This window comes from Kogia breviceps, chromosome 2, assembly GCF_026419965.1.
Source record: "Kogia breviceps isolate mKogBre1 chromosome 2, mKogBre1 haplotype 1, whole genome shotgun sequence".
Classification (NCBI taxonomy): domain Eukaryota; kingdom Metazoa; phylum Chordata; class Mammalia; order Artiodactyla; family Physeteridae; genus Kogia; species Kogia breviceps.
The window spans coordinates 197925299-197952566 of NC_081311.1; the positions used below are offsets into that span (position 1 = coordinate 197925299).

General features: G+C 45.5%; 1 long non-coding RNA gene across 2 annotated transcripts; it reads left to right on the plus strand.

The window, feature by feature from the left end:
* LOC131750107 (uncharacterized) lies at positions 1 to 25205 on the plus strand. 2 transcript variants are annotated; one of them, XR_010839255.1, is made up of 5 exons: positions 1 to 72; positions 350 to 553; positions 23739 to 23837; positions 24340 to 24477; positions 24933 to 25205. It is a non-coding gene; the product is annotated as an uncharacterized lncRNA (long non-coding RNA). The 2 variants fall into 2 exon arrangements; XR_010839254.1 differs by lacking the exon at positions 1 to 72 and having other exon boundaries at positions 86 to 553.
* Positions 25206 to 27268: the final 2063 nt, after the last annotated feature.

Below are 27268 nucleotides of genomic sequence, written 5' to 3' on the forward strand. Positions count from 1 at the left end.
AAAGAAACATTTGCTTCAAAACGTATTCTTAGAATCTTTCTGGAACTCAGGATACGTGAGAAGGGTAGAAAGGTGCCTTTTTTTTTTTTTTTTTAATGGGCTATCTCGGCTGACTTACGGTGGAGCTAAAACCTGAGCCCTTTTTGCAGGTTGGAAGAATGACAGCCATGTGGTTGGTTTGGGAAAGGACTGAAACACGTACGCTGTTGGCTTAACCATATCTTTAAGAAATGAGGGGATAACGAGCGTCTTGCCCCGTGCCAGACGCAGCGCTTGGCTCTTCAAAGCCCTTATCTTACTTAATCCCTGCAACCCTGTGACATGGCGTCTTTTATCTGGGGTTTTACAGGGAAGGAGGCTCTGCTGTAGGTACGTTTTCTGGAAGTCCTGTTTCAGATCCCCGTCTAGCTGGCCCCGGAACTCACCGTCTTTCCCTGATGTTTAACTACGGACAACATCATTCCTTCATCCCTTCAGTAAATGTTAATGAGCTTCTGGGCCCTGGATCTACTGGATGAGGCACATGTGATCCCCGCTGACTAGGGGCTGACAGGTGAGTGGGGACGTGGCCAGCAAGCAGGACCTCTCAAGTGAGAAGGACGACTAGGGCTGCGACAAAACCCCGCGTTGGAGGGGGCACCTGCTCCCCACGTGGGCAGGGCAGCCCGCTCTGAGGAGGGGACGGTTTAGAGGAGACTTGAAGGGTCAGGTATATCGGGGTCGGGGGAGGGCAGGCAGCAAAGGTGGAGTTTGGGGTGTCCGGGGGACGGAAGGGGTCCAGTGTGGCTGGTCCGCGGCGAGAGGAAGGAGGGAGGGGAGTGAAATAAATTTGGGGGCAGGCAGGGCCAGACCCAGCAGGGTCTTTTAGATCAGGGTGAGGACTCTGGGTTTCTTTCCAAGGGCAAGGAGAAGCATGGGACAGTTTGGGGGGCCCTTGTGCCTGCAGGGCTGGGATCAGTGAGGCAGAGGAAGCTGGGTGAGAGCAACTGCATCTCTACCGCTCAACCTCACAACCAAGAGGCCCTGGTGATGCTGGAATCTGATCTTGGCCGGGAGACCAGGTTTCAGACTACGGAGAAGTTCTCTCTGTGCTTTGCCCTTCTGAGTGTGTGGGGATTTTAAGGAGTCTCATCAGCTGTTTGGTAGGACAGCCCTCACTCGGGGCTTGTCTGTCCTTGTGTCTCATGGCTGGACTGGGGTTGTGGGTTTGGGGTGGTGCAGCCCACAGAGCTGAAGGTCCCTTCATCACATCATATCAGAGGTACAGGCTGTCAACAGGATGTGTCCCTGGGGAGGGGCAGGAGGCTTTGCCCCTAAATCTGTGCCATATAGAGTGATGGGCTCTGGGGATTTGGAAAGGCACGAGACAGGTCTCTCTCAAGGAGCTCCCAGCCATGGTGCAGAGGGGTGGAGGCCTGCAAAAAGTGAACGAGCCCGACATGCGTGGTGTGAGACCGCCCCAGCAGGCGAGGGCAGCGTAGATGAGCTGACCTTGTGGGGCAGGGGGCGTTCAGAGAAGGCTCCATAGCTACGATCCACGAAAGCATTTTTCAAGGATGCAGTTGATCAGGAAGATGATGGGGAGAAGGGCGGTGCTGGCCGGGGGCCAGCAGATGAACAGGTGCAGAGCCTTGAGGCAGCGTGGAGGGCAGGAATGCGGCGGTTTGCATTTCTAGGATGTGGTGTGGGTAAGACAGCGGGCGATGGGCTTGCAGACGGCCTATGGGTCACGCCGAGGGTCCTCCTCCTGTGGGCTTAGAGGCTGGGAAGGCGTTCAGGTGGGTCCCTGACCACCTGGGTGCACCGTGGATGGGGGACTCAGTGGAGACGTGGGCGGTGAGACAGTGGTCAAGGGCTTCCTGTGAAAGGCTCCAAAGAGGGGAGGACCTCAGCTAGGGTGGGGAGATGGGGAGAAAAGGATCAAATGAGTTAAGACATTAGGAGGGGAAGACAAAGAGGGGATTAAGTGGAGACCGCGGGCCAGCCTGACACCCCAGGGAAGGTGACATCCTCCTTACGTCAGGCTGAAAGGATGGCGGGGTTGATATCCCCGCCAGGAGCTGAGGCTGGAAGAGGAGGTTTGCAGCTGAGGGGGAACAGAAGGGGATCTGCTCTGTTTGGACAGCTGAGGGAGTTGGGATGGAGATTAGGATGTGCAAGTCATCAGTCTGGACATGGTGAGGGCTGGGTGAGACGCCTGGAAAATGGCCCCATGGCATGAGCAGAGGAGATTGTCAGGAGCAGGATCCATGGGGCATCAGTGGTGGAAACCTAACCAGATCTATAAATGTGGACTCACACCAGCAATATTAGAGTATTTTGGGTAAATATCATTACCATGTCTGTGAAATTCTGGAGCGTTTATTTCATAGTATTAGAAGCTCACTCCAACCAGTTGCAAACCAATTTCTGGGCTCTGCTTTTTCACGCTGGGGCATCTTTGCAGAAGAAGCTGCACCATGAACCCCGAGTTCTGTGTGACACCACTCAGCCCGAGCATCTCTAACCTGACACCCATGCTAGGATCTGCACCAGCACATTCGGAGACCAGCTACTGGTTTTGGGAGAAAGCAAAATCCTCAGCTGGTGTTGATTAAAGCCAGAGGGAAACTTGGCAACTCTCTTAGTGGGAAACCCATTTTGGGGGTGTATTGGGGTGATCTGAGTCAGGAGCGCGGCTTCTACCAGCAGCCTGGCCTGAGGAGCAGGATGACTTCCGCTGTCTCCTGATTTCTCTGGCCTGTGTCCTCATGTCCAGTATCGGGATCGGACGGTCAACTACTGAGTGCTCTTTGCACACGAGAAATGCCTCTCCTTCTTTGTTTCCCTGTCATTCTCATTCTAGCTCTAAATTACAGGTGAAGGATTATGAATTTGGCAGGTTAATTAACTTTCCATATTTTCGTCTCTCTCTCACTTCCCTCTTCCTCTACGTGGCAAGTGTACTCTGATGAATCTGTCCTGCTAGTGTCACATTTTCTACTTTAATTCCTTCAGTCTTGGATCAGTGATCTGGAGATCTCGGATGTCTCTTCCTAGATTTCTGTAATTTTTTCAGAGGCTGGTTCGGGTGCCTTCTCTCCAAGCATCAGGCGCACCTCACCGGGGGCAGCGAAGCACAGCCCCGGGGCGCTTGTGACAGCTGACATATTCCCCACAAGCTGCGGAATGATTCGCATTAAATGAGGATTTATGATCAATCCTCATAAATTAAGGCTGCCTTGTGAGCCCCAGGTGAGACCCTCGCCTGTGAGTCTTGGTTAATTAACACGGGAAGCGTCCTTGCTTATTCAGGGATAAAAGCCAGTGAGTGTGTTCGCTAAAATGGCATCTTTCTATTTCATGGTACTGTCACTGGGGCCAATGTCACAGACCCTGGCTGTGAGGGTGGGTGCCTGCCGGAGGCCATGCCACGGATGGGTGGTCTACAGTCTATGGATAGACAGAGACTATTCAAGCGCCCTGGTTCTAGAAGGATCAAAACCAATGCCATCTGGCGACTAAACTTTGCCTTGCGTGTCATCACCCAAAGGAGTTCTCTTTCTCCTTCTTTAGAACAAACACTCAGACTCACGCCCGCGCATAACAGCTCTGTGTTCTGCTTTTTGCCAATTTTGTACCCTTACCAGTTACTGCACTTTTCCTCCTATATCCTCATCTCTGAAATAGGGGCAACGTGGTGATCCCCTTGTAGTGGGTATAATAGTGACCCCCCAAGCCCGGGTACCTGTGAAGGTGACCTTATTTGGAAATAGAGCCTTTGAAGATGTAATTAGCTAAGAATCTTGAGAAGAGATTATTCTGGGTTCATGTGGACCCTGCCGACTGAAAAAAAAAAAAAAAAAAAGCACAACCTAAAAGTTGAGAGTTATGTTTTATTTGGTGGGCTTGCTGAGGACTTAAGCCCAGGAGGCAGCCTCTCAGAAAAGTGCTGAGGGACTCCTCCAAAGAGGAATGGGAGGAGCCAGGATCTATAGGAATTTTTGCAACAAAACCCAGGTAGTTGAAATATCAAAAGATTACTGTTAATGAAAGAAAAACCAGACATCTCAAGTTAATAAATTTAGCACTTTTCTATATGGGAAAATGCGAGTCTGGGCTTCTTAGGTACAAATTACTGTACATAAAATAAACAAGGTCCTACTGTAGAGCACGGGGAACTGGATTCAATAACCTGTAATAAAGTATAGTGGAAAAGAATCTGCAAAAGAACATATATTTATGTATAACTGAATCACTTTGCTGTACAGCAGAAATAAACACAACATTGTAAATCAACTATACTTCAATTAAAAAAATTTAAAAATTTGAAATCATTCCTTTGATATGCACCTTAACTCTCTACGGCTAGTATCCTGTTTTTCTCCATCCTGACTCCCCTCAGGGTGCACAGCTGGGGAAGGCTACAGTGGCTGCCGTCTCGATGGCCGCAGCATCCTTTATTTACGGATATGGCAGGTGACATTTTTCGTCCACAACCGTCAATTGTGGTCCTCCTGAGAAGAGCAGAGGACAAAGGGACAACTGGTGTCCTTCTGAGAAGAGAAGAGGACAAAAGGGAGACACGCAGAGAAGACGGCCATGCGAGGACACAGGCAGAGACTGAGTGACGCTGCCATAAGCTGGGGAACACCCGGAGCCCCCAGCCGCTGGGAGACCCAGGAAGGAGCCTCCCTCAGCACCTGTAGAGAGAGCGTGTGTGGCCCTGCCTTGATTTTGGACTTCTGGCCTCTACAACTGGGTGAGAAAATTACTGTGGTTTTAATCCATCCAGTTTGTGGTACTTTGGGGCAACAGGCACGGGAAGCTGGCATACACGGTCCCCTCCCCCCATGGGGATGATGAGAAGGTAAAGTGAGACAGTAGGTCTGGCTCGGTGCCTGGACCAGATATTATTCTTTTTTTTTTTTTTTGCGGTACGCGGGCCTCTCGCGGCTGCGGCCCCTCCCGTTGCGGAGCACAGGCTCCGGACGCGCAGGCCCAGCGGCCACGGCTCACGGGCCCAGCCGCTCCGCGGCACGTGGGATCCTCCCGGACCGGGGCACGAACCCGCGTCCCCTGCATCGGCAGGCGGACTCTCAACCACTGCGCCACCAGGGAAGCCCACCAGATATTATTCTCTATCTTCCCTCCCCTCCCCTCCCAATCAGTGCTTTCCCCCTTCCGGGGGCTTTATGGAGGACACCTCAAGACCCAGGCTGGGGGCCGCTTTCCGGTATTTGCCACGGGGACCTCGCTCGCTCAGACTCGCCTGCAGCCAGTCTTCCCCTGACCCTCTGAGCCAGGAAGGAGAAAACCATTTGCAATTCTTGAGTATTTTAACGTTCTATTACAAAAAAATCTGGGAGGAGGGTGACAAGCCACGCTGACTCTTTGTGGGCTGCACTGGGTGTACATAGATTCATAGGGTGATGAATTCAGCCCCAAGACTAGCAGGCGGTTTAAAACAACACACCACAGGCACCTTGACCTCAGCCCCTGTCCTGCTGATGTGACACAGTGACATGGCTCCAAGGAAGGCCAGAAGACCCCCTGGAGGTTGGCACAATCTTTCCTGGCACCTTTTATCACAGGATGGCCTGGGGTTCCCATCCCCGGTTGGACAACGGGACATTTTAAAAACTGTGGACTCCTGAGTCCCACCACACCAAGTGAATCAGAGTCTTCTGGAAAGGGCCTTTCAAACGCTTTCTGGGGCTGTTTGAGAGCTACTGGAGTGGCCTAGGTGAAGTTCACAATGAAATCAGTTCACAGGAGCTCTCTAGGGCTGCCGCGGCCAAGGGCCCCGACATGGATTGGTAGTTAATGTCCCGACGTGCAAAGGGGCATCCACGTGCCCACGTTTCCGCCGCCCGGGGGACCCTGGTTCAGCGGGGGCTCCAGCGCGGGGAGTGCAGTGCTTCCCACGTGGCAGGGCAGACGCTGACTAATGTCAAAATAGAGAAGGGGGCTGCAGGCCTGCTTGGTCACTTCCTAATCTACTGGTCATGTGCGAGCCTGCAGGGCAGGAGGGAGACTTCCGCTGTGAAAAGTTCTTTGGCAAACTGGAGCCTCGTAGAGAAACCTTCAAGTAAAAAATGAATGTAAGTGGGGATCTGAGCAGTTTCGGATCAAAGTCCGCCCGATTTTTTTCAGATAGTCGCCAGGTTTTAAACAGAATGATTTCAGCTCAGTGGCCTGGGATCATCGGAGCCTAGAAGAGGGAGCATCCAGGTCAGAATAACATAGAGTCCACCGCTGGTGCCTTGGTGAGGAGTCACAAGGAGGTCCTGCGTGTGTACACACGTGCACGCACGTGTGCGTGTGTGATGGCTACATTATCGATCTCGTGTAAGCACACACATTTATCCTTCTCATGTGATGGCTCGTTCTTTCTCAACAGATCCTTCTGTAAGCCCCAGAAAATCCTGCGTTCAAAAAGGGCCCCCAGAAAGCATTTTCTGGGAGTGTGTTTGGAGAAGATTCTCAGGCTGTGCAAAATGCCGTCTGTAAGATGTTTCTTTACGACATGAGCCACGGGGCCACGCCAGGCCTCTGCTCCGGGCCCTCCTCCAGGGCCTGAATCCGAAGCACAGACTCGGCCCAGGAAAGCATCTTCTCCGCGAAGTGGGCGGCATGAGAGGAGGAAGCGTGTCAGGAGGGCAGCGTGCCCCTGGCCCCTGGCCCCAGGCCCAGAGTTCGACAGGCCGCCGAGTCTGTCTCAGCTGCATCCTTTCCACGGAGGAAGCACGGGGACTAGCGCTTTCGCCAGGAGCAATCGTGATGCGTGTGGGCCAGTGATCCGGTCTCGGCACTGGGGACGGTGCCCGTCTTAGCTGAGGCCCTGTCCATCCACCATCGCATCCGCAGTGCATCCTGGAGCCCTGCATCCTTGGTGTCCACCGTCCTCGCGGCCCCGCCCCCTGGAGTGCTCCACCTCTTTTCCCCACCCGGCCGCGTACATTCCTCCTCTCTCCATCTCCTTTGTGAGGTCCCCTCTCCTCCTCGCCCCCGGTGGCTCCATCCTTACCCTCTTCCCTTCTCCCCTGCCCTCGCTGCCACAGCCTCCGTGCTCACAGACATGCCAAGCCCGCTCTTGCTGTCGAGGATGCCCTGTCCCCTGAGCTCCATCCCACGTTGTCCCTACGATGTCTTCACTGGCAAGACCCACAGTCGCCTCAAACCCACCTTTTCCAACGTGAGACTCCTGTCGCGAAGCCAGAAGCCCCGGGAGTGATGTGGACAGAATCCTTTCCAGCTGCACCTCCTTCCCTCCTCGCCAGGGCCAGTGTCGGCCCCTCCAGCGGGGTTCTCAGATTCACAGCGCACCCTCCTTTTTCACCTTCTTAAAGCCGATTGCGGGGTCCCCTTCTCAGCATGTGTTTTAGTTGCACCAAGTGTGCAAGGTCACTCCCGAGCCCAGTTCTCCAGTGCACCCTCTAATCATCCTTCGATACCCTGTGCAAATGGACTTTGGAGAGCTTTCCTGAGGCCCTAGTAGAACCCATTGCCCCCGCCACTCCCAGCTTGACCTTCTATCGCAGCAGCTGCCCCTGGGCCAGCATCGTCTCCCTCCCTGCGTTTCTCCTCCCGAAGGCTGCGTGTACCTCCTGCAAAGACTCTTTTCACGTGTCTGCTTGTGCATGGCCTCTCCCCGCTGTCTCACTCTAGCACCAGGAACGTCCAGCCAGCCCGGCTTGGTAGCCACCTGGACAACGTTGCTGAAACCAAACCAATGGCTACAAGGCAGGGCTTCAAGCCAGCGACGAGGAGGATTCTTCTCAGAGCCAAAAGTAGTTTTCCACCCCGAAGTGGGGACGGCCGCCCCGGTTACTCTTGCAGTACCGTTATATTTTCTTTTCTTTCTTTCTTCAATTTGACTGTTTCCTTTCTCTCCATCTGAGTCGCAGGCAAAAGGGGAAAAAGTCATGGTCGGTGTGGTGCCTGGTTGGTTGGAACATGAGAAGGAGGAAGAGAATGGTTGATGTTCTTGTCTTCTTACCTTGTTAAGTTAAAAAAAATTGAGCTACAATTCACATACTATAAAATTTACCCTTTCAAAACATACCATTTGGTCTTTTCTTTTCTTTTTTAATATTCACAGAGTTGTGCGAATATCACCACTCTGATTCCAGAACATTCTCATCACACCAAAAAAGAAAGCCATTAGCAATCACTCTTCAATTACTTCTCTTTCACTCTAACTTCTAATTATAGCATCTTTAAAATTTTGGGGGGTTGAGATGGCATAAAATTAAAAAGGAATTTTACTTCTAGTGAATTTTAAATTACAGGGAGAAGCCCAGGTTCACACTTACCACTTCCATGGTTAAGCTTCTGTAACTCGGGGACATGTATATCACATGAGTTAATGTTTGTAGTGTTCAGAACAGTACCTGGCACAGAGTAAACATGTACTATAAACATGTTTGCTAACCGACTAAATAAATGGCAGTGTTATTGGGGGAGGTAGGATTTCACAGTTGATGCCAGACACACAGAATTTTTCTCTAAAAAGAGCTAATGGAAAATCCCATCTGTTCAACTGAGGTCAAGTACCAGGTTTGAAACACAAGGATGTCCTTAACAAGGAGATGATTCCTATTAAATGCTGAAAAATATTCCTAACTTCCCTCCAGAGAGAAGCCATGGAAAAAGACCAGTTTCCAGAAAAATGCAGTCAACTAAAAGTGGAGTTACAAAGTTTTGCTGTAATAATTTCAAGTAATTCTTTACATTTGTTATTAATTGTATTCCCATCGGACGCCTCAATATAGATGGTGTTTTTTTCCTTATTGGAGTCAGTATTCATGAGGAACTCTGGACCTGCTTGGCAGTCCTGCAGTGGCAGGGATGCCCCACCCTCTCCTCTTCAGGATGGAGAAGTTATAACCCTGAAGGCATTTCATAAAAAGTATTTAGAATAAATTTTAAAATTAATAAACTCTAATTTGGCTTTTGGCATTCATTTCTTGATTGCTAACATGATGCATTTTGTAAGAAGAGTTCGCTTTACAGACACTAAGGACATTAGCAAGAGACAGACCATCAGGTGCTGTTGGAAAGCGATGCTGTGTTCAGATGGCAGGGTGGTCTGGCAGAGTCAGTGTTGGGAGGGGGAACATGTACAATAGGAGGCTCTGGACCCAGGTGGGAATCTGGGCCAGTAGGTGGAGAGGCTGAGGCTTCCTGGAAGAGAGCCAGCAGGCAGGAGAAAGGTCCAGGTGCAGGGCAGAGCACCGAAAAGATTCTAGTACCAAGGAACTCACAATGCAGACCAATCTTGGGGGGGGGGGGGTCCAGTTTCCAGGGGCGGGTAAAGTGATGACTTGGCCAGAACAGGGAGGAAGCAGCATCCTTCCTGGGGTCCAGGTAGGCGGAAGACCTTCAGCCTTCTCTGCATCCTGCAGCTCCGTGATGTAGGAGCTGGGAGGATGAGGCTGCAGGGGGCGCTGCCTGTGGAGGAGAGTCTGGGAAGGGCACCTGACTGGTCTTTGCAGTGACGAGATTGTGAGTTTCACATCCCTGGACCACTCCTCTCTGGGTATGTTACCATTTGGTTTCTAAGGAAGGTACACAGGACTGGGTGTGGTGCATCAGCAGTGACTAGACTGGTAAGAAGTCGTTTGATGCTGACTTCAGCATGTGGCACTTGGGATGAGGAAGCTGTGGGTTCAAATCCCAGCTTTACCACTAGCCAATAGCATGGCCTTGGGGTTGTTACTAACCCCTCTGGGACAGGGTTAATAATAAACACATTATAGGGATGCATGAACTAATGTCTGCAAAACATATCTATGGTTATAATGGAGGAAGCGTGGGAAAGTCATTCTCACTGCCCGCATTGGCTGGTACAATCCACTCAGTGCCCGTGACAATCTGCTCATCCATTAGTTTCCCGGCCCTCACATTAGGGTTCCTAACTTAACAAAAATTTTGAGTCACAAACTCCTTTCAAAATCTGCTGAAAGTTCTGTATGCTCCCCTCCTCAAAAAGTCCACTCAGACATTTTGCAAGAAATTTCAGAGTGTTTCCAGACACCCCAGTTGAGAATCTCTGCTCCTGTGACTGTCATTTTTTCCATCACTGTGCCATCTGCAAGGTAATCCTACACAAATGCTTTAAAATTCTAATTTGCGAAGCTGACTTTATTCACCAGATCTGCACTGCATCCTATCTGTTGATTAAGCCGCTGTGTAGGACCTTGTCCTCCACTCACTTCTGGCAGCTATCTGGGACCCCTTCTGAGCCTGCAAGGAACCTCACTGCTTGGACATTATGGGAACCCTTTCTCCTATTTGTCCTATAGAAGCCTCTCCTTCCACACGGAGGGCATGCTGTATTGGATTCTATCACAGGTAGGCCTCAAGTTACTCTTCTGGACCTGACCTACCCCTATTTACCACCTTCTCTTGTCTCTCTTCTAACCTCTGCTTTTCTCAACTTCGTCAACCCCCATTTTCTCCTTCTCAGCTGATGTGTGTGAGGCAATGAAATGGGATGGATTGACAATCAATGAAATAATGTGAATCAGTAAAATTAATAATAAGGAGATTGTTAAGAATTGATATAATATGATTTCCAGGATATATGGTTAAGTGGGGATGTTAAGGTCCAAAAAACTGTTAAAGGGAACAAATAAAAATATAGGATTATGTTTGCATATTTATGAAAAAAAGAGACACAGAAAAGATAAAGTAGAATGTAGTAAAAGTGCCGACCTACAGGGACTGGATAAAAATAAGGTAGAGAGTAAGGAGGGAAGAAAGGATTGTTTGAGTACAATTTTCTTATAGAATTGTGATCATTGTGCCATATATATTTTATTACTCAAAACAAGGTTTAAAACAGGAGAACCAAATACTAGTATTGAATAAAAACTTAAAGAAATAAATGTAGCTGTGTGTCAAATTGATAATCTTAATTGTACAGGAGAAAAGAATTAATTCAAGTAACTTTGAACTTTGCTAAGTAGATTTGTTATTGAGAGTGGCATGGCTGCTATATAGAATTCTGCAATTTTAAAATTACTTTCTGAATATTGTAGGAGAGGTCAAGTAAGTAAATGTGTTCATCTTGTTGGGCTCCAGGGCTCTCACTGTGGGAGAAGAGAGACACAAATATGGAATGGTGGAGGTGAGGAAGAACCCCTGGTGTTGGCTTTGACTTAGAGATATCAGACAGGAACACAAATGTATTTATTACCCGTCACCAACAGTACCAAGAGGCGATGGCATCGCAGGTCCAATGAGCACACCTAGCACCCACACCTTGGTCTCTAAATACCGTTCTCCACTAAAGGGAATCAGGGATCTTTGGAGGCATGACTGATGCAGGTAGGGCGGCACAATTTGCACCTGGATCACTGGATTTCAGAACCAAGGGAGCATTCTTGGGCTGATGGGAAAAATGCAAACTGACATAGGAGCTGCCTTGAAGGGCCTCCCAGAAGACATACTGTCCATCAAAAAGAATAATTATGTGCTGCAACCAGTTCACCCATGTGGCATTCTTCCCCAGAATGTTAATAACAGGAGACAATCAGGCAGATGCAGAATGCCACATGTTCTTCAAGACAACTAGCCTAGACTGTTCTGTGTCGTGAAAAAAAAAAAAAAACCCACAAAAAGTGGGCAACTGTTCTAAAATAAAATAAAGTAAAAAAATATAAAAACAATAAAATGCAGTGAAAGAAGTTTAACTGGACCCTGGGGTAAAAACTGAAACCTCTATAAAAGGCATGTGGGACAACTGAGGAAGTGTGAAAATGGGCAGTAAAGTAGAAGAGATGTTTACATCCAAGTCTCTGTGCTTAGGTACCATCATGGCACTGCGGGCACCTCAGGAATACTGGGCCTCTACCCACCGTAGTTGAGTGGCTCCCCATCCCCACTAGCTGGGGGGCCTGGGGGCTAGTGAGGAGGGGTCTCATTCGCTGTGTTTACATCCAACTTATTGAAGGGGGAACAGGTCATTTCCCTGGCCTGGCTCCCATGGATGTGATCCATCAATTTTCCCTGTAACATGTGCCCCTCAGATTCCTGGAATTTATGCAAGAAGATTTTACTGGTGTCTTTGAGCCCTCCTGGCCCGGCCACAGCTATTTTCCGAACATGTGGGTTTCTGGCTCATAAACTGCCTTCACAAATGATTGAGTTGTTTTTCTTTTCTCCAAACTAAGCATCCTTTGTTTCTTTGCTTCCTCTGCAGGGACTGGATCAGGTGTGCCAGGACGAGGCGGTGATTCTGAATTCCCATCTTTTTTTTTTTTTTTAAACATCTTTATTGGAGTATAATTGCTTTACAATGGTGTGTTAGTTTCTGCTGTATAACAAAGCGAATCAGTTATACATATACATACGTTCCCATATCTCTTCCCTCTTGCGTCACCCTCCCTCCCACCCTCCCTATCCCACCCCTCTAGGTGGTCACAAACCACCTAGCTGATCTCCCTGTGCTACGCGGCTGCTTCCCACTAGCTATCTATTTTACGTTTGGTAGTGTATATATGTCCCTGCCACTCTCTCACTTTGTCACAGCTTACCCTTCCTCTTCCCCATACCCTCAAGTCCATGCTCTAGTAGGTCTGTGTCTTTATTCCCGTCTTACTCCTAGGTTCTTCATGACATTTTTTTTTCTCAGATTCCATATATATGTGTTACCATACAGTATTTGTTTTTCTCCTTCTGACTTACTTCACTCTGTATGACAGACTCTAGGTCTATCCACCTCACTACAAATAACTCAATTTCGTTTCTTTTTATGGCTGAGTAATATTCCATTGTATATATGTGCCATATCTTCTTTATCCATTCATCTGTTGATGGACACTTAGCTTGCTTCCATGTCCTGGCTATTGTAAATAGAGCTGCAGTGAACATTTTGGTACATGACTCTGTTTGAATTATGGTTTACTCAGGGTATATGCCCAGTAGTGGGATTGCTGGGTCGTATGGTAGTTCTACTTGTAGTTTTTTAAGGAACCTCCATACTGTTCTCCATAGTGGCTGTATCAATTTACATTCCCAGTAACAGTGCAAGAGTGTTCCCTTTTCTCCACACCCTCTCCAGCATTTATTGTTTCTAGATTTTTTGATGATGGTCATTCTGACCAGTGTGAGATGCTATCTCATTGTAGTTTTGATTTGCATTTCTCTAATGATTAATGATTGTTGAGCCTTCTTTCATGTGTTCGTTGGCAATCTGTATATCTTCTTTGGAGAAATGTCTGTTTAGGTCTTCTGCCCATTTTTGGATGGGGTTGTTTGTTTTTTTGTTATTGAGCTGCATAAGCTGCTTATAAATTTTGGAGATTAATCCTTTGTCAGTTGCTTCATTTGCAAATATTTTCTCCCATTCTGAGGGTTGTCTTTTCGTCTTGTTTATGGTTTCCTTTGCTGTGAAAAAGTTTTTAGTTTCATTAGGTCCCATTTGTTTTTATTTCCATTTCTCTAGGAGGTGGGTCAAAAAGGATCTTGCTGTGATTTATGTCATACAGTGTTCTGCCTATGTTTTCCTCTAAGAGTTTGATAGTGTCTGGCCTTACATTTAGGTCTTTAATCCATTTGGAGTTTATTTTTGTGTAGGGTGTGAGGGAGTATTCTAATTTCATACTTTTACATGTAGCTGTCCAGTTTTCCCAGCATGACTTATTGAAGAGGCTGTCTTTTCTCCACTGTATATTCTTGCCTCCTTTATCAAAGATAGGGTGACCATATGTGCGTGGGTTTATCTCTGGGCTTTCTATCCTGTTCCATTGATCTATATTTCTGTTTTTGTGCCAGTATCATACTGTCTTGATTACTGTAGCTTTGTAGTATAGTCTGAAGTCAGGGAGCCTGATTCCTCCAGCTCCATTTTTCATTCTCCAGATTGCTTTGGCTATTCGGGGTCTTTTGTGTTTCCATACAAATTGTGAAATTTTAGGTTCTAGTTCTGTGAAAAATGCCAGTGGTAGTTTGATAGGGATTGCATTGAATCTGTAGATTGCTTTGGGTAGTACAGTCATTTTCACAATATTGATTTTTCCAATCGAAGAACATGGTATATCTCTCCATCTCTTTGTATCATCTTTAATTTCTTTCATCAGTGTCTTATAATTTTCTACATACAGATCTTTTGTCTCCTTAGATAGGTTTAGTCCTAGATATTTTATTCTTTTTGTGGCAGTGGTAAACGGGAGTGTTTTCTTAATTTCACTGTCTGATTTTTCATCACTAGTATATAAGAATGCCAGAGATTTCTGTGCATTAATTTTGTATCCTGCTATGTTACCAAATTCATTGATTAGCTCTAGTGGTTTTCTGGTAGCATCTTTAGGATTCTCTACGTATAATATCATGTCATCTGCAAACAGTGACAGCTTTACTTCTTTTCTGATTTGGATTCCTTTTATTTCTTTTTCTTCTCTGATTGCTGTGGCTAAAACTTCCAAAACTATGTTGAATAAGAGTGGTGAGAGTGGGCAACCTTGTCTTGTTCCTGATCTTAGTGGGAATGATTTCAATTTTTCACCATTGAGGACAATGTTGGCTGTGGGTTTGTCATATATGGCCTTTATTATGTTGAGGAAATTTCCCTCTATGCCTACTTTCTGCAGGGTTTTTATCATAAATGGGTGTTGAATTTTGTTGAAAGCTTTCTCTGCATCCATTGAGATGATCACATGTTTTTTCTCCTTCAATTTGTTAATATGGTGTATCACGTTGATTGATTTGCTTATATTGAAGAATCCTTGCATTCCTGATATAAACCCCGGTTGATCATGGTGTATGATCCTTTTAACGTGCTGTTGGATTCTGTTTGCTAGTATTTTGTTGAGGATTTTTGCATCTATGTTCATCAGTGATATTCGCCTGTAGTTTTCTTTCTTTGTGACATCTTTGCCTGGTTTTGGTATCAGGGTGATGGTGGCCTTGTACAATGAGTTTGGGAGTGTTCCTCCCTCTGCTATATTTTGGAAGAGTTTGAGAAGGATAGGTGTTAACTCTTCTCTAAATGTTGGGTAGAATTTGCCTGTGAATCCATCTGCTCTTGGACTTTTGTTTGTTGGAAGATTTAAAATCACAGTTTCAATTTCAGTGCTTGTGATTGGTCTGTTCATATTTTCTCTTTCTTCTTGGTTCAGTCTCGGCAGGTTGTGCATTTCTAAGAGTTTGTCCATTTCTTCCAGGTTGTCCATTTTATTGGCATAGGGTTGCTTGTAGTAATCTCTCATGATCCTTTGTATTTCTGCAGTGTCAGTTGTTACTTCTCCTTTTTCATTTCTAATTCTATTGATTTGAGTCTTCCCCCTTTTTTTCTTGATGAGTCTAGCTAATCATTTATCAGTTTCGTTTATCTTTTCAAAGAGCCAGCTTTTAGTTTTATTGATCTTTGCTATCGTTTCCTTCATTTCTTTTTCATTTATTTCTGATCTGGTCTTTATGATTTCTTTCCTTCTTCTAACTTTGGGGGTTTTTTGTTTTTCTTTCTCTAATTGCTTTAGGTGCAAGGTTAGGTTGTTTATTTGAGATGTTTCCTGTTTCTTAAGGTATGATTGTATTGCTATAAACTTCCCTCTTAGAACTGCTTTTGCTGTATCCCATAGGGTTTGGGTCGTCGTGTCCCCATTGTCATTTATTTCTAGGTATTTTTTGATTTCCTCTTTGATTTCTTCAGTGATCACTTCATTATTAAGTAGTTTATTGTTCAGCCTCCATATGTTTGTATTTTTTACAGATATTTTCCTGTAATTGATATCCAATCTCATAGCGTTGTCAGAAAACATACTTGATATGATTTCAATTTTCTTAAATTTACCAAGGCTAGATTTGTGACTCAAGATATGATCTATCCTGGAGAATGTTTTATGAGCACTTGAGAAAAATGTGTATTCTATTGTTTTTCGTTCGAATGTCTGATAAATATCAATTAAGTCCATCTTGTTTAATGTATCATTTAAAGCTTGTGTTTCCTTATGTATTTTCATTTTGGATGATTTGTCCATTGGTGAAAGTGGGGTGTTAAAGTCCCCTACTATGATTGTGTTACTGTCGATTTCCCCTTTTATGGCTGTTAGTATTTGCCTTATGTATTGAGGTGCTCCTAATTTGGATGCATAAATATTTAAAATTGTTATATCTTCTTCTTGGATTGGTCCCTTGATCATTATGTAGTGTCCTTCTTTGTCTCTCGTCATAGACTTTAACGTCTATTTTGTTTGATATGAGAATTGCTACTCCAGCTTCCTTCTGATTTCCATTTGCATGGAATATCTTTTTCCATCCCCTCTCTTTCAGTCTGTATGTGTCCCTAGGTGAAGGGGGTCTCTTTTAGACAGCATATATACGGGTCTTGTTTTTGTATCCATTCAGCCAGTCTGTGTCTTTTGGTGGGAGCATTTAATCTATTTACATTGAAGGTAATTATCGATATGTATGTTCCTATTCAATTTTCTTAATTGTTTTGGGTTTGTCATTGTAGGTCTTTTGCTTCTCTTGTGTTTCTTGCCTAGAGAAGTTCCTTTAGCATTTGTTGTAAAGCTGCTTTTGTGGTGCTGAACTCTCTCAGCTTTTGCCTGTCTGTAAAGGTTTTAATTTCTCCATCAAATCTGAGTGAGATCCTTGCTGGGTAGAGTAATCTTGGTTGTAGGTTTTTCTCCTTCATCACTTTAAATATGTCCTGCCACTCCCTTCTGGCTTGCAGAGTTTCTGCTGAAAGATCAGCTGTTAACCTTATGGGGATTCCTTTGCGTGTTATTTGTTGTTTTTCCCTTGCTGCTTTTAATATGTTTTCTTTGTATTGATTTTTTTATAGTTTGATTAATATGTGTCTTGGCATGTTTCTCCTTGGATCTATCCTGTATGGGACTCTCTGTGCTTCCTGGACTTGATTAACTATTTCCTTTCCCATATTAGGGAAGTTTTCAACTATAATCTCTTCAAATATTTTCTCAGTCCCTTTCTTTTTCTCTTCTTCTTCTGGGACCCCTATAATTCGAATGTTGGTGCGTTTAATGTTGTCCCAGAAGTCTCTGAGACTGTCTTCAGTTCTTTTCATTCTTTTTTCTTTATTCTGCTCTGCAGCAGTTATTTCCACTATTTTATCTTCCAGGTCACTTATCCATTCTTCTGCCTCAGTTATTCTGCTATTGATTCCTTCTAGAGTATTTTTAATTTCATTTATTGTGTTGTTCATCATTGCTTGTTTCGTCTTTAGTTCTTCTAGGTCCTTGTTAAATGTTTCTTGCATTTTCTCTATCCTATTTCCAAGATTTTGGATCATCTTTACTATCATTATTCTGAATTCTTTTTCAGGTAGACTGCCTATTTCCTCTTCATTTGTTAGGTCTGGTGTGTTTTTATCTCTTGGCGGTAGCAGCAGCCTGAGTGTCCCATGCCCGTCTCTGGGGTCCGCGCTGATAGCCGTGGCTCGCGCCCGTCTCTGGAGCTCATTTTGGCGGTGCTCTGAATCCCCTCTCCTCGTGCACCCTGAAACAATGGTCTCTTGCCTCTTCGGCAGCTCCAGACTTCTCCCGGCCTCCCTCCCGGCCAGCCGTGGCGCACTAGCCCCTTCAGGCTGTGTTCATGCCGCCAACCCCAGTCCTCTCCCGGCTTCCGTCCGAAGCCCGAGCCTCAGCTCCCGGCCCCCGCCCGCTCTGGTGGGGGAGCAGACAAGCCTCTCGGGCTGGTGAGTGCCGGTCGGTACAGATCCTCTGCGGGAATCTCTCTGCTTTGCCCTCCGCACCCTGTGGCTGCGCTCTCCTCCGCGGCTCTGGAGCTTCCCTCTCCGCCACCCGCAGTCTCCGCCCGCGAAGGGGCTTCTAGTGTGTGGGAACCTTTCCTCCTTCACGGCTCCCTCCCGCTGGTGCAGGGCCCGTCCCTCTTCTTTGTCTCTGTTTTTCCGTTTTTCTTTTGCCCTCCCCAGGTACGTGGGGAGTTTCTTGCCTTTTGGGAGGCCTGAGGTCTTCTGCCAGCGTTCGGTGGGTGTTCTGTAGGAGAAGTTCCACGTGTAGATGTAGTTCTGATGTATCTGTGGGGAGGAAGGTGATCTCCGCGTCTTACTCTTCCGCCATCTTCTCCTGTCTCTGAATTCCCATTTTGGGGTAGATTCTCCCCTAAAACGCTGTGTGCGCGTGTGAGGAGAAATACCTGGGCGTGAGGAGTAGGAGTCTTAGTGAGCTCATTTGGTGACCTGGGCAGAGGATTGAACTCCTGGAGGCAGGTAGGGGGAGGTTGCTTGTCCTGGATGGTCACGCTGGCCCAGTGGACTTAGTGCTTTGCCTGGCAAACCTCCGAGTCACTTGGGGAACACTAAAACAATGAAAACCAAAACCACGCAGACAAAACCATGGCTGCTGTCATTCCTGGCGGCTCTCTGGCAGGTCTGGGTGGGGCCTGAACACACACGTCCTGTTTAGAAAGTTCGCAGAGTCTTCTGACATGTGTGTCTGTTGGAGAATCACTGGACCAGAACGACGTCCAGCAGAGCTCTTTCCAGAGAAGGGGCAGTTAAGTGGCTTCCAAAACATCCCTGAGGTTCAGAAAAACAACGCTGCAGAAACGGGCTCAGTTCTTGGGTCAGGCCCATTCTTCCCGCGTGAGGCTGAGTCACACCAGAGCTTCTGTTCTCCCCCACTCACATCTGGTCCTCCCAGATGTGGCCACCTCCTCCCCCCTGGGGAAAGAATGTTTTCATGTTCGCTGGCTGGCCCTGTGCCTTTCAAAGGGTCAGTTGAACCGGAGTGGAGCACTGAAGGAAAAATAGCCGGTGAGTTGACAAGTGGGTTTGATTTCAGAGAAATCTGTTTTCAGACGAGGAAGGGTGGGCTGAGTTGTGACAGCTCCAGCCACTCGGATTTCACAATCAGCCTCTGGGTTTTCTTGAATCACACCCTTTCCAAGGAAAAGCCTAACCCTGACCTAGCAACGTGGTTTTTGCATCAAACACAAAGCTGATTCTGTTCAAAATATGGGAGTGAACAGCCTTGGACGTGTCACAGGCTGGATTCCCTAAGAATTCCTCAGATGTTAGACCTCAATTCTTCTATGGCTCCATCAGTTTAAAATTCTGTAGCCCAAACAGTTAAAGGCCTCAGAATACATTAATTAAGTACCTAGTTGTCCCCTCCCCAGCGTCTCAAGCAAACACTTAGCACCTTCTCTCTGGGCTCTTTTTTGAGGAGCCCAGGTCAAGGTCAACAGGAAGGGACTCGACACTTGCCTGGGGTCCTGTGTCCTGATGCTCCCATGCCCCTCTAGCCCTCACTGGCTCCCAGGGCCCCTAGAGGGCATATTTCTGGCTACTTGGTCTCCTGAATGATACCACCCAGCCCACCTGGGCCCTCCAGGCACCATCTTTCCACCTCACTCACCCCGAAGACTCAGTCCTCCCAGATCAACCCACAGCCTCTGTTCACCGCCCTGAGAGAGTAGAGAAAAAGTCTTCATTAAAACACTGACAAAGCAGGTGTAGTGTGTTGAACAGGGGTTCTCAGAAAGGTATGCCCACACCAGAATCCCTGGGACCTGTGAATGTTAAGTTAATTAAAATAACAATTTAAAAGTTCATAACAGGTCTTTGTAGTGTCATTAATAAGGGACTCTGAGGTGAGGAAATCATCTAAGATTACCCTGTGAGCCCTAAAGCCAATGACAAGTTTCCTTATAAGAGACACGGAAGAAGAGGCAGAGATTGGAGTGATTCGGCCACAAGCCAAGCAACGCCAGGAGCCCCCCGAGGCTGGAGGAGGCATGGAAGGATCTGTCTCTGGAGCCTTTGTATGGGTCCTTGAACACCTTGATTTCAGGGATCTGGCCTCCAGAACGGTGAGTTTCTGTAGTTAAAAGCCACCCAGTTTGTGGTAATTTTTAATGGCAGGCACAGGAAACTAAGACAGCACACACACACACACACACACACACACACACCCCAGTGAGGGCGCTATAAACACAGAGGCAGAGCTCAGCAGAGGGGCCAGAGGGCAGCTGAAGAGACCTGAGACTTCTGGCCGCAGCACAGAGGCCAGGACCATCTCCTCCAAGCACCCCCCACCTCACTTCCATCTAGGCACTCCGTGTCTGCCCCTCAGGTGCCCACCATCCAGCCTCGGACTCCAGGCCATTGACCTGGAACGTCCTGCTCTCAGTTCTGTGGCTCCACAGACTCCCTTGGCGGGAGCGCTGCTCAGCTGACCTGCCCAGATTCCATCGCCCCGCAGGCAGGCTAGCTCTGTCCTCCCAGCCGTCAGCCACCCCTTCATCTGGCCCCTCCCGTTGCTCCAGGACGTGTCTGCTTCTGGAGCCAGTTCCGCGGGTCTGTTCCGTCCACCCCTTAGCATCCGGGCCGCCCTGAGTGCCTGGACTCCGGCTCAGCGTCACTGATCACACTGTCTCATTGACTGCTCGTCCCCGTCACGCAGCCACGGACTGAGACTTTTTATTTCTTCTCCTTGAAATATATTCTGTGAATCCTTTCTTTACCATTTGGATTAAAAATGTTTTTTAAAAAATTGAAGTATAGTTGAGTTACAAAATTGTGTTAGTTTCAGGTGTACAGCAAAAGTGATTCAGTTATATATATAAATACACATATTCTCTTTTTACATTTTCTTCCATTACATTAGATTATTACAAGATATTGAATATAGTTCCCTGTGCTATACAGTAGGACCTTGTTGTTCTTCTATTTTATATACAGTAGTGTGTACCTGTTAATCCCAAACTCCTAATTTATCCCTCCCCCATTTGGATTTTAAAGATGATTTGAGCCATTTTGGATTTTAATGAAGAAAATCCTGATGGTTTTTTTCTCATCCCCCTTTTGTGTGAGTGTGTTAATTTCGAGACATTGGTTATCTTACAGCATAGGCTGCTGCCGGTTTTTCCTTTCTCACATAAAGGCTTTCAGCACATTAATACTGCTAATAATACAGTATTAACCTTGTTCTGAGAGCAAAAAGTCTAAACTTATTCTGTGTCACTTTTCACTGTGACTGTTAATGTGATCTAGAATACAGATCTAACGTCTAGTTCATGCATTTTTATCAGCATTTTATTTCTTAACCTATAGAATTTGATATTTCCTGAAATGGTGTTTTCTTTCAGTTTGACTTTTTAAAAAAAATAATTAATTTTTTTTTGTTTTTTGGCTGCGTTGGGTCTTTGTTGCTGTGCGCAGGTTTTCTCTAGTTGCGGCAAGCGGGGGCTACTCTTCTTTACTGTGTGCAGACTTATTTTTGTGGCTTCTTTTATTGCAGCATGTGGGCTCAGTAGTTGTGGCTCGTGAGCTCTAGAGTGCAGGCTCAGTAGTTGTGGCACACGGGCTTAGTTGCTCCGCGGCACGTGGGATCTTCCCGGACCAGGGCTCAAACCAGTGTCCCCTGCACTGGCAGGCGGATTCTTAACCACTGAGCCACCAGGGAAGCCCCAGTTCGACTTTTGATAAGACAGTTCAGAGAAAACAAATCTTGACAAAGAATAGAAAGAAGTAGGTAACTCACGACTTCACGAGGGCCCAGGTAACCCATAACTACCTCTTTTCTTCTTTCACGTCAACTCCTGCCATGATGGTTAATTGAGAAGAGCATCCTAGAGTTTTCACTTTTGCTGCTTTTTTGTAGCAGTGAATGAAGTCTAATTTTCCGCAGATTAAATCAGTGTTGGCCTCTTGATGCCCCTACTGTCTGTGGAGCAATGGGGACGCCTTTCATTCCAGCCATTAGAGTATCTTCTGATTTTCTGTGTACATTACATGCATGCCCTTCCTCTCCTTCCCATCCGTCATGGTGGAATGCTTCAGTCACAGACTCTGATGAGAAGGGCCAGATGGGACACCTGTTAGACACACTGCTTTTGTCAAACCATAACCAGAAAGAAAATAATTGAAAGAAGACAGACAACAATTCATTACTAATTATACAGCAGGGCCATCTTGGCCTCAGAGGTACAGTTCCAACTAAGTATATTTGGAAACTGAGTAGTATTAAAAAAAGTTTATGTTTACACATTGGACATAGCTCATATGTTCTGCGAGACTTCAGAATTATAAGCCACCAAGGAGGCACTACAAGGGACCCAAAATAATTTCACTTTCCACCATGGGTAGCTTCACTTTCAAAATAAAATCTCCCTAGTCATGATGTCACTTAACTACTAACTAAAGCAATCATAGTCCCATCTTGTGATGCTCTAAAATCTTTATTATTAGAACCCTAAATCTGACAGAATTCACTGCATGCCTTTGGGCTGATGGCAGAGTCCTGAAATGACCACCAAATCTGTCCTCGGAGGCAAACAGAGGTCCACTAATGACAGATCCCCTTTTTGGGGTGGCCTCTGGGACAGGCTGATAGGTACAACCCCCCAAAACAAATACTTCCTCTCCTCCAGACCCTCCCCCATTCTCTAACCCATCCCTGCCCATGGTTAGGGCGCTTTGCTGATACAAGTAGTTTGTGATTTGTTTACTTATGTTTTCACTGCAGCTTTTCGGAAACTCAGAGCTAAGTGTAGTGTTCGCGGGTAATAATTACTTCACAACAGCTTCCTCTGCTCCTTGAAGATGGTCTCTCTTCTGCCTTGATATTTAATTCTGTGTTACATTCTGCAAGCATTGGGGGGCTGCCTGGGCCTGGTTAGGAATTGGCCTCCGTGCTTGGAAAGAAGAGAAGGGAAGCAGGACAAGCTGGTGGCGGAAGGTCTAGAGGGGTGAGGGAGCTGTGCAATGAACGCTATTTCCAAGTCTCCCCAGGACTATCTCCAGTTCTTCCAATATGCCCTCCCTGTTCCCACGGCACCCCTTCAACTCCCCTACACAACTGCCCGCGCTCCTGCCCTCCGGGATTACATATGGAGACAGCTATCACCCTCCCTGCTGAGGGGCTGTCTTGTGTCCCTGATGAATCCTGTCTGGGCTGGACTGGGGTTGAAACCTAAAAAAATGTGTGGTTTCATTATCGAGTTCTTCAACAGTTTTATATGTATTCAGAATGGGAGATAAGGTGAGTAAAATAACCCCTTGCCCATAATTCTTCTGAAACAACTGTTTTCAAAATATTGTTTTACCCAGAGGGTGCCACCTTCAAATAGTTGAAGCAACTTCTAAAAGGGCCAGGCTGTCAACCTCGAATTTAATGCATGAATTGTACTTTAACCCTGCAAACAAGATTCCCTCAATCGCAATTTTTTGCTTCATGTCTGTGTCTCTTAGCTTTTCCCAAGTGTGGTCCAGAACTACTCGCTTTAGAATCATCTAGAAATCTGTGGACTTGCTCCAGAACTACTCACTTAGAAATTCTCCTGGTAGAACCTGAGTTTAACAGGCTCCAAAAAGATACTTAGGCAACATAAAGTTTGAGACCTGCTACATTAGGAGTTGGCAAACGCTTTCTAAGAAGGGCTAGACAGTAAATATTTTAGGATTTGTGGGCCATACATCTCTGTGACAACTACCCAACTCTGCTACAGGCAATGCATAAATTGGATGGCCATTGGCTGCGTTCCAATAAAATTTTATTTAAATAAATAAGTGGTGGGGTGTGTTTGGCCCTCAGGCTATAGTTTGCCAACCCTGGCACTAGATAGTGAGTTTAGACAGGGGAGACTGTATTTACCTTGTTTGCCACTGCGAGAAATAAGCTCAGTCTGTATCATAAAATAGTCACTTGGTAAACACTGATTGAGTACATAAATGAATGGATGCTTACAAAGGACATTGACTTTTAAGGTTATTGTAAAATTTACATAGAGTAAAATGTATTCTTTGTTATTGAACTCAGGTTTGGCTGCTCCTTGCTCAAGAATCCAATACTAAGAGATGAGTGTTCCCTAAAAGGAAAGAAAGCTTTATTGAGGAAGCTGGCACTCCTGGAGAGAAGGTAAACTCATGTCCCAAAGAACCATTTCCCCGCTGCCCGTCAGGGGGCAGGAGCTTTTAATGGGGAGTTTCAGGGGTGTATAGGTGGAGGGAGGGGGCTATATGCAGAGCAGCTCTGACAGTCATCTTGAAATTGATTATGCGTTGTCTGATCAGTATCATCTTGATTGTTTTAAGTACAGTTAATCTTCAACTCTGGGGCTGGTTTGTTCCCATTTCCTTGAGGCCAGTTCTCGGAATTGTGCAAGATGGAGCAGTTACGTCATGCCTACTGTCTGGTCATCATGTAGTTGACTTCTTCCACATGGTGGGGGCTTCAGTATCTGCAAAACAGCTCAAAGGATGTGGCTCAGAATATTATCTATAGTGTAGCCCGTGGAAGGAACTAAAATCCTTGACTTTGTTTAATGGCTGAACTTATTATTTTGTCTTGTTTGATTGCTTTCCTTTGTCTCTGTATCTTCTCATTTCTCTGATTAAATTCTTTGGCTCTTTTCTTATAGACAAGAGGCAGACGGAGGACATGGGGAGCGGTCTGTCATGGGAAGGTCCCACAGAGTCCTGTTCCACTACATTTTTGTTGTACAGTTCTATGGGTTTTGGCAAATGCATAGAGTCATGTGACCACAATTGAAATCAAGGTACAGAGCAGTTCCACCCCACCCCAAAGTCCCTCTAGCTGCCCTTTGTAGTCAAATTGATCTGTTCTCTGTCCCTATATTTGGCCTTCGTCAGAAGGTGAAATTAATAGCATAGTATAGATGGTAGCTTTCTGAGTCTGGCTTCTTTCACTTTGCACAGAGCTTTTGAGATTACTTATGTGGCTTCTTGAATCAGTGGTCTGTCCCTTTTAGTGCTGAGCAGTATCCATTGAACATTTGTGCCACAGTTTATCCATTCCCCAGCTGAGGGAAATTTTGGTTGTTTCCAGTTTTTGGCAATCAGGAATAAAGCTGTTATAAACACTCCTGTGGACATAACATTATCATTTCTCTAGGAGACAATTGCTGAGCTACAAGGAAGTGTATGTTTAACTTTATTAGAAACTGTCAAACTGTTCTTTGTTTTTTTTGTTTTTGTTTTTGTTTTTTTGCAGTATGCGGGCCTCTCACTGCTGTGGCCTCTCCCGTTGCGGAGCACAGGCTCCAGACGCGCAGGCTCAGCGGCCACGGCTCATGGGCCCAGACGCTCCGTGACATGTGAGATCTTCCCGGACCGGGGCACAAACCCGTGTCCCCTGCATCGGTAGGCGGACTCTCAACCACTGAGCCACCAGGGAAGCCCCAAACTGCTCTTTGAAAGCTGTCCTATTTGCATTTCTACAAGCAACGTATTCCAGTTATTCCATATTTGTGCAAACACTTGGTATTGTTGGGTTTTTTTTTTAAAAATTGAAATCATTCCACTAAGCATTTAATAGTATCTCATTGTGGTTTTAATTTGCAGTTTCTTAGTGAGTAATGATGTTGAGCATTTTTTCACGTGCTTATTTGACACCTGTGTATGTCTTTTGTCCATTTCTTAAAAATTAGGTTTTTGTTTTTTGTTGAATTTTGAGAGTTGTTTATATATTCTTAATACAAGTTCATTGTCAGTTATATGATTTGCAAATATTTTCTGTCAGTTGGTGGTTTGTCTTCTCATTCTCTGTCGCAGAACAGATGTTTTGAAGTTTTGATGGTGTCCAATTGATCTATTTTTTCTTTTATGAATTGTGCTTTCATTATCCTATCTTCATCTAACATAAGGTCACAGATATTTTTCCTATGCTTTCTCTAAAAACTTTATAGGTTTACATGCTACAGTCAGGTCTATGATTCACTGAGTTAAATTTCATACAAGAGGGGAGGTATAAGTCAAGGTTTATTTTTTGCATATAGGTGTCTAATTTTTCCAATACCATTTGTTGAAAAGACCATCCTTTCTTCATTGAATTGCCTTTGCACTTTTGTTGAAAATCAATTGACCATATTTGTAGGGGTCTATTTTCAGACTCTCTGTTCTGTTCCATTGATCCATGTGTCTGTATTTACCCCTCTTCCATTCCTGATATTAATAATCGGTGTCTGCCCTCTTTTTTCCTTGATTAGTCTCACTAGAAGTCTATTAACTTTATTGGTATTCCCAAAGAACCAGCTTTTAGTTTCTTCATTTCCTCTATTATTATTTTCCTATTTTAAATTTCATTGATTTACATTCTATTTTTTTTTTTTTTTTTTTTTTTTTTTGCGGTATGCGGGCCTCTCACTGTTGTGGCCTCTCCCGTTGCAGAGCACAGGCTCCGGATGCGCAGGCTCAGCGGCCATGGCTCACGGGCCCAGCCGCTCCACGGCACGTGGGATCTTCCCGGACTGGGGCACAAACCCGCGTCCCCTGCATCGGCAGGCGGACTCTCAACCACTGCACCACCAGGGAAGCCCTACATTCTAATTTTAATTCTTTCCTCTGCTTGCATTTAAGTTTAATTTGCTTTTCTTATTTTCCTAGGTGAAAGTTTAGATTGCTGATTTTAAATATTTCTCTAAATGTGTATTTAATGCTGTAAATTTACCTCTAAGCACTGATTTCACTGCATCCAACATTTTTGTTTTATTTTCATTTTCACTTAGTTAAAAATTATTATTTTAACTTCCTTGAGAGTTCTTCTTTAACTCATGGGTTACTCAGAAGTATATTGTACCATTTCTAAATATTTGGGGATTTTCCAGCTATCTTTCTTATTAATTTCCAACTTAATTTTGTTATGGTCTGAGAATGTACTTTGTATAATTTCTATGAAAAAAAATTGTTAAGATGTGTTTTATGCCCCAGAATGTAGTTTACCTTAGTGAATGTTCCATGTGCCATTGAAAAGAATGTATATTCTGCTATTGTTGGGTGTCAGTTAGGGTATAAATTCATTGATACTGCTCTTCAGGTCATCTATTCCCTTACTCATTTTCTTTCTGCTTTGTCAATTACTTACAGAGGAATGTCGAAATCTCCAACTATACTTGTGGATTTATCTATTTCTCCTTTCAGTTCTACAAGTTTTTGCTCGTGTATTTTGGCATCCTGTTGTCAGGTGCCTGCATGTTTAGGATTGCTGTCCTCTATAAGAATTGACTACTTAATCATTATGTAATGACCCTCTTTATTTTTTTAAACTTTTTATTTTATATTGGAATATAGCCAATTAATAATGTTGTGATAGTTTCAGGTGCACAACAAAGGGACGCAGCCATATATATACATGTATCCATTCTCCCCCAGACTCCCCTCCCATCCAGGCTGCCATGTAACATTGAGCAGAGTTCCCTGTGCTATACAGTAGGTCCTTGTTGGTTACCCTTTTTAAATATAGCAGTGTGTATATGTCAGTCCCAAACCCCCTAACTATCCCTTCCCCCATGTTTCCCCCAAGTAACCATAAGGTCATTCTCTAAGTCTGTG